Source organism: Pelophylax lessonae, assembly GCF_965119305.1.
Source record: "Pelophylax lessonae genome assembly, chromosome: 9".
In the NCBI taxonomy this organism is placed as follows: Eukaryota; Metazoa; Chordata; class Amphibia; order Anura; family Ranidae; genus Pelophylax; species Pelophylax lessonae.
In genome coordinates, this window is record NC_138776.1 from 152733722 (window position 1) to 152750570 (window position 16849).

The 16849-nt window shown below is 42.1% G+C and overlaps 1 pseudogene across 1 annotated transcript in view; it reads right to left on the reverse strand.

Moving 5' to 3' along the window:
* Positions 1–2820: 2820 nt before the first annotated feature.
* The window catches only part of LOC309563322, a 44142-nt pseudogene continuing 30113 nt past the window's right edge, over positions 2821–16849 (reverse strand). Inside the window, exon 3 of the transcript in view lies at positions 2821–3072. The product of the transcript in view is annotated as an uncharacterized misc_RNA (transcript). The remainder of the gene's footprint in view (positions 3073–16849) is intronic.

The following is a 16849-nucleotide window of genomic DNA, read 5'->3' on the forward strand; positions in this document are numbered from 1 at the left end:
AACATGTACTGTGACTTTAAATTAACAACAAATGTTTGAATTATAAGACTGTGCTATTCAGCAGTGACACCTAACTGCCCAAAACTCACCTGTCTCACCTGTCTTCTGTCTATAGGCAATCGCTGTGGACTATATCTATGTGTTTAAAGACTTTCACTTTCACTTCTAATAGCTCTACATAGCTTTTTCCTATTCTATTGTACTAATACAGGGCATAAATAAACCAATTCTCCCCGCATTTCCATGTACTTTACATTACAACTAAACATTTACTAAAATATTTACTTGTATCCTAATATCTCTAAGGCTGGCCACACATGTCCGGACAACTCTTTATCACAATTTTCTGTTAGATCCACCACAAACCACATAATAAGAGGTCAAAATTAAACATATTCATTTGTATCCAATTAGGTAGGTGTTTGTACTACATAGCTGAAGGTAAATTTCAAGAAAATTGTAAGAAAATTGTAAGAAAATTGTATCGTGTATGGCCAGCATCAGAAATAAACCTTTAGTATAAATTCACAAAACCATAAAAGAAATATGTCTCTAAGATTTACAAATTCACTTAAATGTATCTGGGTCCTTAGACCCTTTTTATGGTTAAAAAACATTCCTGAAAAGCCACTTGGTATATGTATATTAAACCTTAAAATTTCGACTCTGAATTTCCCTTCTTGGAACAACCCAAAAAAAAAACCCTTTCAGAGTCTTGACTGATACTCCCAGGTATTGTGGCTATCAAGAAGGTTTTCCTACCATTATAGACAAACAAACAATACACATAATAAACATTTATCTTGATTTGTCTGATAACCTACGATCGGTCAGTCAGTTTTTACAGTAATAATGTGACTGTCGCTATCAGGAACAGTGTGTTATATAACAGTCCGCAGGCGCAATTTTTAGAAGTCATATATAATTATATATACACAGTTTCCATATATGTCAAACCAGTAATCGTGACAAATAATTTCCTCTTATTAGACATAAAAGTAAATGAATTTAAATCTCTACACCAAAGTGACAAAACAGTTCATTTAACTTACCAACTGACATTTCATTCTTACAACAGCACAATAAGCAATATAATAAAAAGCACAATAAACAAAAAACATGCATATCACTCTTAGCAGGTTGAAGGGAGCATTCCTACCACTATTTAAATTTGCCTAGGCTAATAATCTGACTGTGAGCTACCTCAGCTCAAACAGCTAATAATCTATCTGTGAGCTACCTCAGCTCAAACAGACCTATTCTCCTGTGCTACCACAGCACTAGGGTTCTTAGAAATGTGCCTGCAATCAGGGTGTCATAAGACAGAATAGTCTCACTTACCTCTGATGGCAAAGTCACATCCCACTTCTGACACCAGTTCTGAAAGGTAATACCCCTTGGTAGGTATAATTCTGCCGGCCAGTCTCCCTTCAATCTGCAAAGAATATACGAGCGCTCGGAAATACAACATCTAGACAGGTTAGTGTTTCAATGGTGTATTCGAATATATGTATCCTGAAGACAGCTTATATACAGTACAAAAAGGGGATGTAACAATTAGTCTTCCCAGACCACTAAAAATACGTTATACAATTACTTCATCATGCATAGAAAGCAGGAAAAGTGTTCACAAAAGAAGAGACAAGGAATGTTTACATTCAGGAAGCAGCCCAGGAAAGACAGATTCTGAAATAATATAGACTACGAAACAGAATATGCTTCTAGCAGTAAAACACAATGGGAGGAAACAAAAACAAAAAACAATTGAAGGAAGCTCATAGCTTTGAGACTCAGCATCCTATAGAAAAACTAAATTCTTTAAAATAGTTACAGTTCATAAAGGGGGCCTCTGGATAAATGAATTTAAGCATGGCTAAATTAATATCACTTATATCAGTCGGGATCCACCCAGATTCCTGGACCAGCAGATGAGTCAGCTTCCCAGTGAGCCGATGGGAAACGAAGCTAGCCCCTCCTGACTCCTCCTCAGCCCACTGAGCACTGGAGGGGCAGAGCAGAGAGCTAATGAATGACAGTCACCATCTCTCTGCTCACTGAAGACTCAGAGCTGAGCCAGCAGTGATGTTTGATCGCTCAGTTCATGGTCTTTATGACAGCGGGTGAAAGAGATGCAGCCTGGATCAGTGCTGCATCCACCTAGGTAAGTATGAATGTTTGTATTTTGCAAACCCATACTTTTCTTTAGATTTCAATATGTTTATTCATTTTGTAAGAAAAAAAAGACACAAAGATGCTTACAGTTAACAACCATAGTATGAGATAACACAAATTAACACTAAACAATCGACATGGTCATCAGAGGAGTTTAAGGCAGTGACATACACATCTGAAAAAACACATCACCAGCTCTTTCCGTGGACCGGAGCATTGCCATCAGGGCCGGGCCCCACTGCACCCCCTCCGCCGCCCTCAGGGGAACTCACTGTGCCCCGAGGGGGGAGCGGTCACCCAGCCCCCAGCCCGCTGAACTATTGCAAGTATTGGAGATCTTCACCTCCAGCATTGACACAAAAGAACCACTGAATTGGCAAGTATAAATAATAGCTGCGACAAGCAGCAGCAGAGGGTCAACAATGGCCCTAAGATAACCATGTCTTCATAAATCACTTTGTGGTAGAGAAAGGAAAAGGGCATGAAGAGGAGAGAGATGAAAAGAGAAAAAAAAAAGAAGAAGAAATGGAAAAAGGATAGAGTGAGGAATAGAAGCAACAGAAAGTTGGCGTCCAGGTCCGCGAAGGAAAGGCACAGGCGACTCAAATAAGCCACCTGATCCCATTGTATGGGGGATAATCCCCCTGTTCACGGTGAGCCCGCCAGGTATTTCCCCCAGGGGTCCCAAGTCTTCTCAAAGAGGTGCATTTTATCTTGAAGGATGGCCACCATCCTCTGGTTGATCCTGATCCAGGTCAGCTTAGCCTTAAGCAGCTCAATCGGCACCACCGGAGATCTCCAGGAACGGGCTATAGCTATTTCCATACTATTCTTTAAACATGGTTCCATCCTAATGAGCAGAAGGAATGGCTCTGCTAAATATGAATCTGCATGTATAGTCTGTAGAAGAAGAGGAGGTCAGTAAGATCAACAGTGGGATTGATTTACTAAAGGTAAATAGGTTGTTAATTTTTCAACGGAGGTTGCAGTGAATGTGGTAAAATTTCCCTTAGCTAAATTACCCAACTACAGGCAAGGAAAAAAAATACAGCATTTTTGTTTGTACATGATTGGATGATGAAAGTCAGCAGCTTTATCTCATTTACCAAGCTCTGGTTCAAATTCTCTTGCAAAGTGAACAGTCTCTTTACCTTTAGTAAATCAACCCCAATGTATCAAATTCCAGTGTGGATCGTGAACGCTCTGCCCATATAATTAAACAATGTTGTAAGGGGGGATGGGTGCGCTGATAGTGTGTTGAAGCTGCTCCCGGTATTCAGTGCTTTTGAATATGGATAAATGTATATGTAGTGTGGGGTGCGCTAAACAACAAATAAATAATGAATATATAACATATATCTATATGTGAACCAAATCAACAAACGTAAATATATATAACATATATCAATCTGTGAAGCCAATTAATAATACAAATCAATTGGTGCATAAACATAAAAGTTCATAAGTGTCCATAAATATTGTGCAGGTGAGTAGAATTGTATTCTATCCAAATAATACGTGTATCCACCACAGAGTGAAATTCATCCTTACCAAACGGAAATAAATAAGGTGCAACTATATTTTCTTGTGCTGAAAAAATATCCAATTTCCTTGTGAACAAACACCACGTGTAAATCACCAAGAATTAGCCTCTTACCAGATGGTAATAGGTATGCACTTGTTCAGTGAAACCACCGCCTTGCTTCCTCTTTAAAATCCTGAAGTGGGATGTAGAACCGCTCTACCTTTCTTTCTCCACTAGATGGCAACGAGTACCAGCAAGAAACACAGCCTCCTCCTTCTTCACAAGCTCACAAAACCACCGTGTATTAAAGGAAAAAGGAGGACTAATAGTGTATTACCCTTGAGATTTATTCAAAAAACAGTTGATATTGCACTTACAATTAGATGTCTTGTTTTCAGCATAAACATAGGCATACGAATTCCTGCAAAGGCTTGCGGCCGGCTGCAGCACGGACCGCAAGTTGTGTGTGACGTATGCGCCTCCTAATCTGACCGGTTTCTTCCCATAGGACTTCTACTTAGACAGGAGTACTGGCGCATCGTCACTTCCGCTTTATTTATACAGGTGGAAGCAAATTGTCTAACTTCCGGTGTCTGCAGAGCAGGTAGTATAAAAACATCGATCTATAGCACATCCTGGTGACACAGGAAGTAAACACTTTACTTCCTGTCTGCAGAGCAGGTGTCTGCAGAGCAGGTATGCTTTGGAACTTCTGGCTGATAGCAATTTAAGGCAAATTACTTTAATATGGGTAACTTTCCTTATGTTAAAAGGAATGTATAAAAACATACTTTATTATTTGATGTTTTTATACATTTTATACATATGTTTTTAACAAATAATAAAGTATGTTTTTATACATTCCTTTTAACATAAGGAAATTTTGTCCACTGCAAAGGTAAGGAATTCCCAGAGATGTTTTTTGTTGCAGACTTGAATAGCATTTGATTTACAGGTGGTATTAAAGGGCCGTACACATGGGGCGGCATCAGCCAGCTCATCAGAAACTGGTTGATATTCAGCCCTTGTGTATGGCAGCTGGTCTGACAGAAGCTGGCAGCCAATGGCTGAGAGCACTAACTGGTGTGTTCTGGTGGGGCGGGGGCATTCTGTCCAACCACAATAGCTCAGCAGGGAAGATCGCTGTAATAACATCACACGGTTAGTACTGCGGTTTCTCCCAAGCTCTTCAGTTTTTTCTTCGTTCAGCTCTCTGGGTTGAATGGAAAAAAAACGAATAATGTGTACTAGGCCTCAAACCCCAGTGTTTTTTTCATAAAAGTTCTATTGTTTTAGAGCAGCAGACATGGGAGTAAGTCACACATGTGCAAGTCACAAGCAAGTCTCAAGTCTTAACCTTCAAGTCTCAAGCAAGTCCCAAGTTACTGTGGCGAAAAGCAAGCAAGTCAAGTCGAGTCCCTGCTAGAAGTCAAGCAAGTCAAGTCATTTATTTTGGTCAAGTCACAAATCAAGTCAAAATACTGATCTACCCCAATTTTCACCTTTAAATCAGTTAAAAGTCAGTGGTCAGCAAAGGTTTTGTTTTATTTTCAACATTAACAAAACTGCTTAGTGCTTTTTTCTTGGCATATTAAAGAAACCCTTTGAATGCCCAAACAGCTCAAAATCCTTCGTCCGGTCATGTTTCAACACCACAGTCACTAAAAACATGTTAACTCAAAAAGTAAAGTAATTTCGAGTCATAGGTCTCAAGTCAAAGTCAAGTCTTAAGTCATGAATACCAAGTCAAAGTCAAGTCAAGTCTTTTATTAATTTTAGTCAAGCAAGTCTCAAGTCCTCAAACTGGTGACTTAAGTCAAGTCATGTGACTCGAGTCCTCCACCTCTGTAGAGCAGGTACAAACACTCAGTAAGCCAGTATGTGCAACATGCAAAATGCAATTTCATACATCAGGAACAGATAAGCAACCTATTCCACAGAGAATACAGTTCAGTTGACCCCCTCAAATGTCTTAATGCATTTTAAGCACTTAGATTTTTATGGTCTTGGTATAGTTCATTGCACAAAGACTTTAACTGACTATATAATCATTGTGCTGTAAGATCCAACTGCCCATAAGTGCACATTCATAATCAACAATCATTTCCATGGGGGAATAGACACATTAAAAAACAAGGAAAAAGTCTAATCTCACCCCATCAGCAGCTGGATAACTGGAAAAAGGTGCTCAAGAACGAATGTTTGTTCTATTAATATAGAACATTTATGAAGTGACATCCTACTTTGTAAGTTATCTATGGATTAAACTTTATCCATGTCTGTGACAGCTAGTATTACCAGGAGCAATTTGTGTCCATGGAGCACACGCATAATGAAAAACCTTTTTTCTAAAGGTGCATTAAGGACACAGCTAACTGATCTTCCATAGTTGACTTTTGGAATTTGATATTTACCTGCTGTGTTGGTTTATATTGGGGTAGTGTCCAAGATCTGCACTGGAATTATTTACATTGTGGATCTTACAACACACTCCCCTTTCTTCTACAGACTTTGAGGTTGATTTACCAAAACTGTAGACTGAAAAATCTAGTGCAGTTCTGCATTGTAGCCAATCAGCTTCTAACTTCAACTTGTTCATTTAAGGCTTGAAAAAAGAAAAAAAAAACCTGAAGCTCATTGGTTTCTATGCAGAGCTGCACAAGATTTTGCACTCACCTATTTCTTTACAACATAGAGCTGGAGCCATTTCCTTAGCTTACTAGGATGGAACCACATGTTCTTGAACTGATAATCTGATCCCCCCAGAGTAAGTTGAGTTTTTAAATGCTCAATGTATTAATTGAAACATCATTTCAAGTTAGCACATCAGTATTTTAGATCTTTACAATATTGGTTAATATTGAGCTTACGGGAGTTTTTTTCCCCTCTTTTATGAATATTTGAGCATTTCTGTTTCAATAATTTTTTTTGAGAGGATTTTACATAAACAGTGCATGGAAGCATATAGGAACTTGAATGAATTATGAACTTGAATAATGATGATCAACTTGATGATGAACTTGAATAAATGAATGAAACAAACAAGCATATAGAAATACACATCATGACATTGGGTGTACAATTGAAACCCAGGCGCAAGTGTTTTGAAGTTTCAAGCATTGTGTCAGTGCGCAAGTCCCCCATCACAACATAAATTGTAACTATTGGGAGGGGACATATTGTCGCCCAATATTTACTGAGAGTCTGCTGACTGCTATGTTAGGGCACCGTGTTATGATTATTATTATTATAATAGAGGATTTATATAGTGTCAATAGTTTATGCAGTGCTTTACAATGTAAAGGGGGACTGTATGATTACAATACATTTCAATACAGAAGGAATGGGAGGGCCCTGCTCATGGAGCTTACAATCTAAAGGGAGGAGGAGGTGGTACAAAAGGTAATAGCTGCAGGGGGTGATCTGAGTTTTCATGGATCGCCTAAAGGCAGACAGGGTAGGGGCTGACTGGACATACTGGGGGCGGGAGTTCCAGAGAATAGGAGTGGCTCTCGAGAAGTCCTAGAGGTGAGCATGGGAGGAGGTAACAAGGGTGCCAGAGAGCAAGAGGTCTTGGGAGGAGTGGAGAGCACGATCTGGGCGAAATCCGCAGAGGAGGTTGGTGATGATCCTGGGGGTAATGTTGTGGATGGCTTTGTTTGTTCTAGTTAGTATTTTGAATTTTTTATGATGAGGTAGGGGAAGCCAGTGAAGAGATTGGCAGAGAGGAGCAGCAGTCACAGATTGGTTAGTAAAGTGTATTAGTCTAGCAGCAACATTCATAATAGACTGAAGGGGCGATAGCCTGTGTAAAGGTAGGTCAGTAAGGAGGGGGTTGCAGTAGTCAAGGTAGGAAATAACCAAGGAGTGAATACCTTTTTTGTGGTGTCCTTAATCAGGAAAGGGCAAATTTTGGAAATGTTGCAGAGGTTAGGGTGGAAAGATTTAGCCAGTGATTGGACGTGGGCAGAAGGAAAGGTCAGAGTCTATGATCACACCTAGGAGAAATATTACAAGCTCAGTTTTAGAAAGATTGAGTTTAAGTTTGGAGGTTATCAACTGGCCAAAGGAAGAGGTATAGAGAGCGAATAGGCAGGGCCCAACTGAAGGGGATTGAGAAAGTTGTTGTCTGTGAGTTAGGAGCTCATACGGTTGTGGACAAGGCATTCAAGAAGCTTGCAGGCAAGCAGGAGCAGGGAGATGGGTCTTAAGTTATTCAGATAGGTGTGGTTCAGTGAGGGTTTTTTAATTATGGGGGTAACCAGTGCATGTTTGAGCATGGAGGGAAAGGTGCAGGAGGAGAGGGAGAGGTTTTTTGCTATGCAGCATAGAGATGGAGACGTGTGACCATGATTTGCCTCATACCCTCTGACTATTAGTGATTTCCCATTCATGGTTTTCACTAGTCAGATACCACCTTTTTACTAGGTGGTTTTATAAATAATTACCAACACACATAGTTATCTAGTTTTGACAACATCCATATTCCTTTTTATTTTCTTTTTTTACAATTGTGTCTTAGTTTTTGACACTTTTTTCCATAGTCTTGCAGTCATGGGGACCACTCTTGCTGGGATGGTTTGACCCTCTTATCCCTGGGAGCTGCAACGCACACCGGGACTCTTCCTCTTCTCCCTAGCCCATCTAGGCTTGGTCGATGGGGTGGTTGTCCCGCTGTGCGTCGGCGCCACGCTTCAAATGAGAGTTTGAGGAGAGAAGGCATTACTAAAAAGAATTTGATTAGTATGAGCTTGTTGGAGGGTGGACAGGGGGTAAGGCTGAGGGAAAAGGAAAAGATATGGAACTTACAGACAGCTTGATGTGGAACACTAATGTTTATGCTTGCTTTTTGTAGAAGTGCCTTCGTTAAAGTGCCACATTGAAAGTGCCAGGCACCCAACGCCGAAGTGGCACTTTGCACAAGAAGTGTTTTAGTGGGGGAAGCCAGTCAGGGTACTACCACACAGTCCCATTTGAATATTTAAGCATTTATATAGGCATTTATTAAAAGTATATCTGTGTAACTGATATCTAGTTGGATGTGGGCCCCTCACAGAGCAGCTTTGCAAATTAATAAGGGGTGGTTTTGCATATTGAGTTATGGTTTCTGCGTTTTGATATCATTTGATTTTCCTCATTCTGTTTTTCTTCTTGTACACAGTGTTGAACAGTGGGGACCTTGGAACCCTGACTGAAAAAAACAACCCTATTGCATAAACAGTTTGTGGTTGCTAAATAGTCCTCGACTTCTTTAAGGTAGGCTCAGATAGTGTTAGCTCTCAGTCTATATTATGTGCCTAGAAAGGAGTTTAAAAGTTAATCAGAGGGTTTTGTTTTTTTAAAATGACTCTTTGTGCTGAGGTTTATGTGTGTCTGGGAAGCTGTTGAAGTGGCACAGTAATTAAAGCATATTATGTGGGTAAAAGGAGTGCAGATATGTGTGCAGTGTACATAGGAAGTAGGCTCAGATTGTACTTAGCCATCCTACTTTAGGCTTCTTCCACTGTTTAATGCAGTCTGGTAGTGTCTAGTACCAATTTCTGCACCACGGTTAGTGCACCCCAGTATTAACTTCACAATCCTATTAACACCCTGGCCCTAAATAGATCTCTTGATGTTGAAAACAGGTGAGCTGATGGGAATTTAGAGATTAGCTTGAAGGTTAAAATGTAATTCCCTTTCCCCACTCCTCCTTGGCAAATTCAGGCAATATCCACAGCCCTGGTCCCTAGTAGTGTACTGCCAATACTGGCAGCTCTCCTGCTACTTGCATTTGATTTGGAGATACTTCATGTTGAGATCAGTGACATGTACTGCCGCAGAGAGAGGTTGCAGAGCACCCCTTCAAAATTTTGATTTAAGGCTAAGTGATCTGTAGTTTTGCCATTGAGAGCAAACCAGGAACTCAAAAAGCTGGAGCATTTTAATGTTCAAATAATGCCCTCACAAACTGAACTCATGCTTGGCTTTGTCCCCTACCAACTGTCATTACTAATTTACTATTAAGGTGGACGGCCATGTGAGCTATGGTGAAGCATAGGTAGGGGTACAGACAAGAACAATTTCAGTCCATTAGGTCACTATCTGCTTCAGGGCTTCTAGGTTTTGGTTCCCTACAATGTGAACATACAGGTCCTAATATTCATGTACTTTGTTTTCAATGATCTCCCTACAGTTTTTTTTATCTTTAAAGTGAATACAGGTTTATTTTAACTACTAAATAATAATGAACACAAATTGTAAATACGCAAATACGTAAATACGCAATTATAAATCTCATTTCACATTTTCTATACATTATCTAAGTCATTAAATGGATAACATCGGTCCATTGCTCTGAATAGAATATCATAATCAGTCATCCACTGAACTAAATCTGCTCATTTGGTTAAATCAAACCTTTTTGGTGGGTGACATTAAGGTCTATGGGGTCAGACCTTCCGGGGATTTTTCTTTCTGCAAGAGTGGGTTCTGTAGAGAATTTGTTCTCCAGTTCTTCCTGAAAAAATGCCTTACCAAAATTCAAAACAGCAAGCTTAGCTTAGCTTGTATTGGTTACCATAACCCATGCCAGTAGAAGATGTCAGACATTTTAACAATATTTTGAAGTCATTCTGGATGAAAAACCACTCAGTGTAATACTGCAGCAAAATCCTTTTTAGTTTTACATTTTTTTATTGAATTAAACAATTTTCAAGCTGAAAAAAGAAACAGTAGAACAAAATCGAACACAGACATTATGTTGCACTTAAAACAACAATAAAAAAAATGCATAAAATTATCTTTTAGAACAATAGAATAGGTTATAAATCTGTAACAACATCCACAGTGTTCACTAGAAACAGCAACCTCAGAGACATTCCATCCTGGGACTGGGAATATGGGTAAACACTTTTAAGGAAACAGAACAAACTCCATGGTAGGTGAGCAGGAAGCGGAAAAGAAACCATATTTGGGCAAACACAGCCGAAAGGGTAGGGGAGGGCAATGCAAGACAGTGGGTAGGGAAGGGGGAGGAAGAAAGCAAAAATAAAATAGATGGGGGAAAAGAATCGAAAAGGAGTGCACAGTCAAAATCTAGCAGCAAATAGTGTGTGATCCAGGGATCCCATATTTTCTAAAATTCATATAGTCTATCATCCGATGTGGCCACCAATTTCTCATATGGCATGCACAAATAATGCAAAATATAAGCTTCTCAAAAGGGGGTTTTCTTCATGGGCTGGAAATGGTCTGTTTTTTGGCAGTAAAGATATGGGTTAGTAATTAGAATTAAAATAGAATCAAAATAGAAAGTTAGAATCAAAATGAACAATCAACTAGCGTTTTATTTAAAAGTGCTTCTATGTCTAGCAAAATCATTTTACCTAATTTTACCTATTTAAAATCAATTTTAAATAGGGTGTAGCTTAGCAGTCTGCAGATGAAATGGCTGTATTCATTTTCCTTTTTTCTCCACTGTATCTAAGGAGAAAGCCATTGTTGTTACGCAAGTTGGATATGTCTTCCACGTGTGATCTCTATGACATGGGCGTGGGAAAGTACTGAAGGAAGATAAGGTTGTTTGCGCTTTAAAGTGGACCTTAATTCACTTATAGCACTACCTCTATTCTGCTTGCTCCCCTCTGCCTCTTACAAAAAAAGCATTTTTGATACACTTCTTAAATCCTTGTTTATGTGAGAATGGTGAGTCCAGCCAACCGCTGCCTCCTGGGATATCTATGTAACATCCCAGAAGGTAGTACTTGCCCCACGCATGCCCCATGCATGCACAGACCACTGCAGGACTTTTCAAGTGTTAATTGGAGAGAGCTCACAACCTCTTGTTTGTGCAGACATGCAATGGGTCTCTTTGTTTTATAAATTTGGCAGAGACCTGTGGTGTGTCTGCAGATCTGTGAGCTCATGGTCCAAGGTGGCAACATAGTGAAGAAGAAAACCCTCATAGGTGGGACTTTAGACAGTAACAAGAATGGAAAAAACATCTCACTGCTTGTAGCATATGATAAAATAAAAAAATACAAAATCTTTATTTATAGCAAAAAACATGTAAAGTGTAAAAGCATTGTACACAAAGTTGTGATGGCTATTCATACAATACGTCCTGTATATAATACAGCATAGTAGGTTTAAGTGTTCCCACTATAAATCATCAGTCAGCTAAACTCAAGATGGTAGACACCATTTACTTTATCAAATGCTACAAGCAGTAAGATATTATTTCCTCTCTTGTTGCCTTTTTAAAGTCCTACCTATGAGGGTTTTCTTCTTCACTTGAATGTTATTAGGGGATGCTGGCAACCACAAGCTACTATCAGTAATACTTTAAAATGGCGCATAGGAGCAGAGCAATGAAGAAGAACTTTGGAAGGAAGACAACATTGGACTCCATGGACTAGTAAGTATGTGTTTTTTTTTAATTACATAAAGGGACAAATAGGGGATAGACATTTTTCCAAGGTAGGATGACATTTATAATTAGGTTCAGGTTGCAGGATGTGACAAGCACATTGCATTTCTGGCAAGATCTATGGGTATTTTCTGTATTTGCTTGAAAAAACGGAAAATTCCTATCATACTTACCGTAATTTTCCTTTCCTGGTGGTCTCCATGGCAGCCTACGTGTGGGTTAACCCCGCCTCCTCTCCAATGGTATAGGACCCCCCTCTATAAATTTCAGCTTGCAGGCACAGCCAGTGTTCCATATCTTAGCCGAATCCAAGACCAGAGGGTGGGAACTCCGGCTGCCATGGAGACCACCAGGAAAGGAAAATTACGGTAAGTATGATAGGAATTTTCCGTTTTCCTGGCAGTCTCCATGGCAGCCTACGTGTGGGAAATAACTAGCCCAAACCACACGGGTGGGAATGTTTCAAATCAAATTTTACTTCAAATTATTAGCAGACAAAACAGTCAAGCCAAAATTAACTGAAGATAAGGAGGCTGGCTCCACACAATAATGTGTCATGAACGTATTTACAGAAGACCATGAAGCTGCTCTGCAGACTACTTCTGGTGCAACATGATGTGAAGCCGCCCAGGACGTTGAGATGCTTCTCGTCGAGTGGGCTGTCACCGCCTCCGGAGGAGCCAAACCCTCTACACAGTAAGCTCGCTGAATGGCAGACACAATCCAGGCCGCAATGGACCTTGACGAGGCCCGTTTCCCTCTATTCTTGCCTGAGAAAAGGACGAAGAGATTATCCGATTGTCTGAAAGAAGACGTTGACTGGAGATATTTCATAAGAGTTTTCCCTACATCCAAGGGATGAGGTTCATTATCCTCTGAAGAACGAAAGGTAGGAAGTACAATCTCCTGGTTCTCATGAAAAACCGATGATACCTTCGGATTGGAATTGAGCATCGGAATTAGGACTACTCGGTCCGGGAAAAACGTGAGAAAAGGTTCTTTATAACCAAGAGAACTGATCTCAGAAACTCTTTTAGCTGAAGTGATTGCTACTAAAAAGGCTGTTTTAATGGTAAGATCTTTAATGGAGTCCGACAAACTAGATCTTGAAAGGACGTTAAGGACAAGGGGAAGGTCCCATTTTGGGAACCTTGGCTTCCTCTGAGGTCTGAGTCTGACCGCACCTTTGAAGAATTGTTGTATGAGTATATGCTTGGCCCAGGAGAACCCTGAGAACACCGATAAGGCTGATATTTGCACCCTGAGAGTCCCAACTGATAGGGACTTATCCAGACCTGCTTGAAGGAACTTCAGGACTTCTTGAACTCCGAAATTCAGGGAATGATTTCCCTCCGGGTACGTGAATTCCAAGAATCTAGACCAGACTCTACAGTAAACTCTGTTCGTGCTAGGTCTCCTAGAGTTCATTAAAGTAGGGATTGCCCCAGGAGGGCATCCGAGTGACTCCAACCTCTCCCTCTCAAGAACCAGACCGTTAACCTGAGCAAGGCGGGGCAGGGGTGTAATGTTGTTCCCTGCGAGAGAAGGTCTGGTTTGATGGGCAGGGGAATCGGGCTCCGATAGCTGAGTTGCAGGAGAAGTGGGAACCAGGGCCTGTTCGGCCAGTGAGGGGCTACCATGACGATCTCCACATCTTCCGCTTGGAGTCTCTGAAGAAATCTGAGGATGATGGGAAATGGGGGAAAAGCATATGCCCTGCTGAATTCCCATCTGTCGGTCAGAGCATCCGTTCCGCATGCTTGGTGACACTTGCTGCGTGTGAAGTACCGGACTAGCTTGTGGTTGCATGGAGATGCAAACAGGTCTACTTCTGGTGAGACCCCTAGGGACAGAATCCACTTGAATGAGTCTATGTGGAGAGACCACTCGTTGTGATTCAACTGAACTCTGGAAAGGAAATCTGCCTGAACATTCTGTGGCCCCGGAATGTAGGCCGCCGAGATGTTGGACAGATGGGCTTGGGCCCATGTCATGATTGGGTCTACTTCTTGAAGAAGGGAGAGACTCCTGGTACCGCCCTGTCTTTTCACATAAGCCACTGCCGTGGTGTTGTCCATTCGAAGAAGTACGGATTTGCCTTCTATTAGATGATGGAAAGCTTGAAGAGCTAGAAAAGCCGCACGAAGCTCCAGGACGTTGGAAACCGGGGAGTGGGCTTGCGGGGGCCATTTCCCTTGAGCCACCTCTGTCATGCAATGGGCTCCCCAGCCAGAGTTGCTGGCGTCGGTTGTAATGATGACCCATGTGATGGGGACTAGAGAATGGCAATTGAGCAGGTTCTTGCGTTGGAGCCACCAAAATAAGCTGCTCCTCATGCTGTGGGAAATAAAGATATGCTGATCGTGATCTTCCGGATTCCACTGCCGAAGGAAGCCCCTCTGAAAGGGCCGCATTCGCCACAGTGCCCACTTGACCATAGGGGCCGTCGAGACCATTGTGCCGATGATCTTGAGACACTGGGATGCCGTCAGAAAAGAGGATGAGAGGGCTGGAAGGATCCTCTCCCGAACCACCGGGATTTTCTCTAGAGGCAGAGAAAGTGTATTCTGAACGGTGTTGAATTGAGCCCCTAGATAGACCAGATGTTGAGAGGGCTCCAGATGACTTTTTTGAAGATTCAACAACCACCCGAACTCCATGAGAGTTGTAGTGACCAGGTCCCTGTGGAACAAAAGTTGATCCCGGTCTTGTGACAACAGTAGAAGATCGTCCAAGTAGTGATGTAGACGTACACCCTTTGTTCTGATTAGAGCCACCACAGCTAGAAGGACCTTGGAAAACACCCTTGGGGATGTGGACAGGCCAAAAGGAAGGCAGATGAACTGGAAGTGTTGATGTTCTACCGCAAAACGAAGGTACTTGTGGAAGTTTACTGCTATAGGCACATGGAAATACGCGTCTTTGAGATCTATTGACACTAGCCAGTCTCCTGGAAGTACTGCTTTCTGGATAGTAGATAAGGTTTCCATTTTGAACTTTTCGTTCTTGATGAACCTGTTGAGATAGGTGAGATCTATCACAGGGCGCCAGGATCCATTCTTCTTCTGTACTAGAAAGAGGGGCGAGTACACGCCTTGGAATCTTTCCTGCACGGGCACCGGAATTATTGCGCCCTGAGCTACCAAAGTGCTTACATAGTCGAGCAAAACGTTTCTTTTCTCGTCCTGAGAAGGCAAGCGAGTGGGAATAAATCTGGACACGGGATCTGTTGAGAAAGTCCATGTGTGTCCTGTGGACACTGTCCTGATGGTCCAGAAGTCTGAGATTGAGGCCGCCCAGACACGCTGAAAGTGGAGCAGGCGTGCCCCCACCTGGCATGTCTGAACGGGCCCAATCTCAAAAGGACTTCGAGGTTTCTTGACCGGAAGGTGCTGAGCCTCTGACCGGCTTACGAGAGGATGCTTGGCTGCTCTTCCAATTTCTCCTGTAATCTCGCCCAGGCCTATATGAGCGGGCATCCTTTGATCGCTCTGCAAACTGCTTTCTTGGTTGCTGCTTCTTAGGGCCAAAGAGGCGCCTATCTTGGGGAAGGAGACCTGACTTTCCACCCGTCACTTTAGTAATTGCATTATCCAATTTGTTTCCAAATAAAGAGGAACCTTCAAAAGGGATTTTGCACCAAGCCTGTTTAGAGGCTGGGTCTGCCAGCCAGGGACGCAACCACAGGGCCCGTTTGGCTGTGACAGAAGCCAACATGGATCTGGATAAGAGACGTAACACATCAATGGATGCTTCTCCAAGAAACACAGAAGCTAACTTCAGTTCCTGAACAGGAGAGTTCTCTACTGCATCTTCAGACACACTTCTTAACTTTAGTTCAACATCAGAAACCCAGGTTTCCATGGCCTTAGACATGGCTGCTAGTGCTAGCACAGGTTTACAAGCCGCACCGGCTGTGACATAAATTCTTTTTAAATCCAAGTCCATCTTCCTATCCAGAGGGTCTTTAAAGGACACCGCATTATGCAGCGGGAGTGTAACGTGTTTAGCCAGTCTGGAAACTGCAGCATCAACCAGAGGAGCTGATTCCAGGTGACTGACTTCTTCCGATTTAAAAGGATACAACTTGGACAGTTTGGAGGATAAGGAGGTCTTGCTGTCCCCTTTACTCCACTCTTCTAGGATGACATCCTTCAATTCTGACAGGAGCGGAAAGTTTAGCCGCTCTTTCCCCAAATGTTTGAAAAACCTTCTCTGTTTTACCTGTGGGGTACTGGGATCTTCCCATTTCAGAGCCTCTTTGACTGCTCTTATGAGAGGTGCAACAAGGGCAAAATCAAAACCCCCAACTGCACCTTCCTCTTCTTCCGAATCGCTCTCTGAGGATTTCCCGGAAGTGAAGCTTGGCTGAGAGGGACCTTGCTCTTCAGGAGCATCAGCAGGAGAGCTGGGAGTAGCAGATCCAGGTGTGGGACTAGCATTCCACTCCTTCATGGATTGTTGGACAATCCGTTTCACCAGGGATTCCAATCTCTGATCTTCAGACTCTCTTTCACCAGCTGCACGAGCGAAACAGGGCTCGCAAAGGGACTTGTCCTCCGGGACATGCGCCCCACAACCCCAACAGGCTCTCTGGGCCGTATGGCTACTGTGGCGGTGTGTGCGGTGTCTGGAGGAGGAATGTGAGCGTCTCCTCTCATGTCTGCTCCCTGATGGAGACTCACGGCGTCTTGACCTTGAAGATGATTCTCTTCGTGGCCTGACAGGGTCTCTTTCTTGAC